Source organism: Agrilus planipennis, unplaced genomic scaffold (genome assembly GCF_000699045.2).
Source record: "Agrilus planipennis isolate EAB-ADULT unplaced genomic scaffold, Apla_2.0 scaffold292, whole genome shotgun sequence".
Taxonomy (NCBI): domain Eukaryota; kingdom Metazoa; phylum Arthropoda; class Insecta; order Coleoptera; family Buprestidae; genus Agrilus; species Agrilus planipennis.
The window spans coordinates 229,104-232,451 of NW_020439168.1; positions in this window are offsets into that span (position 1 = coordinate 229,104).

A 3,348-nucleotide genomic window follows, 5' to 3' on the forward strand; every position below is an offset into this window, starting at 1 on the left:
CTCCCCCACCACTGTACCATAAAAAGTTCGTGGCGGTCTCACCCCCATAAAAAGTTATGGGGGTTCAAAGTTAATAAATATGCCAATTTTTATACATTTCTAGACATGTAAATATTTATATAGTCATTCTTAAACAATATTCAAAGGAAAAACTAATGGAAAAATACATATTGAATAAATAAATATTGAGAAAGTTACATAAAACATTATTTAAATATCTTCATCAGTAGGGTAGGTTAGGGTAGGTTAGGTTAGGTTAGGTTAGGTTATCGGGTTTTGTTCAAGTGACCACCCTCTTTCGATCCCCCACTTTCACCCGCTTGAAAATGATCATTTTATTGAATTTTATTTGAAATATAGGGTATGAAAATTGTCAAAATAATCAACTTTCAACCCCCATAACTTTTTATGGGGGTGGGACCGCCACAAACTTTTTATGGTACAGTGGTGGGAGAGACCTCCTCTTTCGATCCTTTCGAAGGGGGTGGGGGCCATTATCTAGACCTTTACCAATATTTTTGTTGTTGTCGTCACAGCCCCGCCGGGAATCGAACCCGGGACCTTTGGCGTTACGCACGAATGCTCTGACTACTAAGCTACGAAAGATGACAACAATAACCACGACCACCACTATTAGTAACTAACAATGTCGTAGGGTTTCATATATTTAGTATATCAAAGAAACCTGTAACTTCTGCACTGCTTACTGTTATTCGGTTCTCTTTTCACTTTGTATGTATCTACAACTCATTAAGCATTTTCTAACTTAACAAGTACGTGTTCAAATTGCAGCAAATGACTACCTTTCTAAGTGGAAATAAGAAACAAGATACGTTCATTTTCACAAATACTAATATAATTTATTGCGAACTATGCCAATTTTGATCGTTTCAACTATAGATGAATCGCTGTTTGCCTGAATTCTTAGTAAACAAATATCTTCGGTAGTTAAAAAATATCACCAATTTTGTTACAATAACTATAATAAATAGTTATATTTTGTTCATCTAGAGAATCATAGAAGAAAAATGCTAAAGGCAATCTAAAATATCTAATTATTACCTATTAGCATATACTTGTATAATTTACAATTTGTATAGTAAAAAAGGATTTTTTTACTAGGTAACCATATAATTTACCGATAGCTTAAAACATTAGAAGAATATAAAAGTTTTAAAACCACATTCATAATTGATTAGGCTAATCTTATAAAGAAATATTAGTTCGTTATAATAGATTAGACATGCCGATTTAACATTCAAAAATGTTCGCCTAAAGCGATCGTTAAAAATATGCTCGCTATTTCTAATTGTAAGTACCTATAAAAAGTAAGTTTACTCATTGAATTTCATACGTTAAAACCAAGCGTTCGTTATAACCCGTGTTCGTTATAACCCAGTTCGATTGTACACATACAAATAAGAAAGTATGTTAACGTTGCGCTGATAGCTAAAGAATGCCGGTAATAACGAGAAATTGGTGATTTTGTACAAAATACTTCAAAATATTCAAGTTTGACAATCTAAAAGAGACACGAATGAATGAAAAAATATTGATGAATGAAAACGTTACTTCTCTACTACTGCATAATAAACACTATTTGTTGCCTACATACAAAATAAGTAATATTACACGTAAGTTGCAGCTTCTACGTAAAGCCGTTCTTATGACAGACCAGATATATGTGTCCATGTACCAAACATGAATTTGATAACCGCATCCCCCAAGGTGTTAATTTAAAAAAATATTTGCGATCTATTTACAAGGCTCTTCTTAAGGATACCCCACAAACGTATGTCGAACCAAAAATTGTTTTAGACCCCTGTTACCATGTACAGTGCTCCTAATACAACTGAAGTTCTTATAACTAAATACGAATTTTGTCTCTAAATATAAAATTTATGTCGTATGTGAATTTCACGTGGATCAATGGATAGTATTGATATGATAAAATGATTCAAAACGCTAAGTAAAACTTATAAACTTTAAATTTCATTCATTACAATTTAATTTTTCTAATCAGCATGGAAAATGTTAATGGGTATTTAGAAATTCATACTTTAAGGGTTGTCTATGAATCTTACGACGTTATTTTAGCCACTTCTTGACCATCTCCCATGAATCCCCTCTAGAACAACATTTTTGATCCAAAATTACGAAAGTCTGAATTTCTTTTAACAATAAAAAACCACATTGATCAGGTATCAACCCCTTTCCCGCTTATGATTTAGAATAAAACCTCTTATTGAACCACGTTACAGAGCTCCAATTAATTTTTTTGCCCAGAAATTGTGTTAAATAAAAATTTTTTTATTGCTTTTATGGTGTGTAATTGGTTTAGTTTAAATCGTCTGTTATTGTTACGTTTAGCGTTTACTATTAATTATCGTTAATGATAAGTCTTGAAATTGTCGGCTTGTTTATTCAATAAATACTTAAATTAAATTACCTTTAATTGTTTTTTAAGTGCTACGAAACGTTGGTTGTTATTTAGTACCTGTTATAATGTCCGTTATTACATTCATTATTCCAATTCCTTTTTAAGAAAATATACTTCAACATTATGAATATAGTTCGGACGTTTAAAACTGGCATAGCTCGCAATAAAAATATACGTATTTTCTTTCTTCTTTTAACTTGCTAACTAGACCAGAGCTGATGCTAACAGAATGGCTATTTTAACTCACGACAGACGTTGTAGGAATATCGTAAACATAGAAAAGAGATGCCAGGTAAGAATTGCAGCGGACACAAATAACGAAAAAAGAATAGCATTACACCAATTGACGTGTAATAGAAAGAGATGCAGACAAGCAGAATTTGAACATGTTGCCAACATCGGACTCTAAAGAAGGAAGATGTAATCCCAATCAGGCAGTTTCAAAGCCGATCCTGATATATTGCATATCTAAGAATATTAATTTGAAATCAATTTTCGATTTTTTATCCACTACAAACTTTCCTCAGATTAATGAGGAAAAATGTTTTGGTGTAAAGGGGGGGGGAGATCAAAAGAGGAGGTCTCTCCCACCACTGTACCATAAAAAGTTCGTGGCGGTCTCACCCCCATAAAAAGTTGTAAATATTTATATAGTCATTCTTAAACAATATTCAAAGGTAAAACTAATGAAAAATACATAAAAATATTGAGAAAGTTACATAAAACATTATTTAAATATCTTTATCAGTAAGGTAGGTTAGGTTAGGTTAGGTTAGGTTATCGGGTTTTGTTCAAGTGACCACCCTCTTTCGATCCCCCACCTTCACCCGCTTGAAAATAATTATTTTATTGAATTTTATTTGAATTATAGTGTATGAAAATTGTCAAAATAATCAACTTTCAACCCC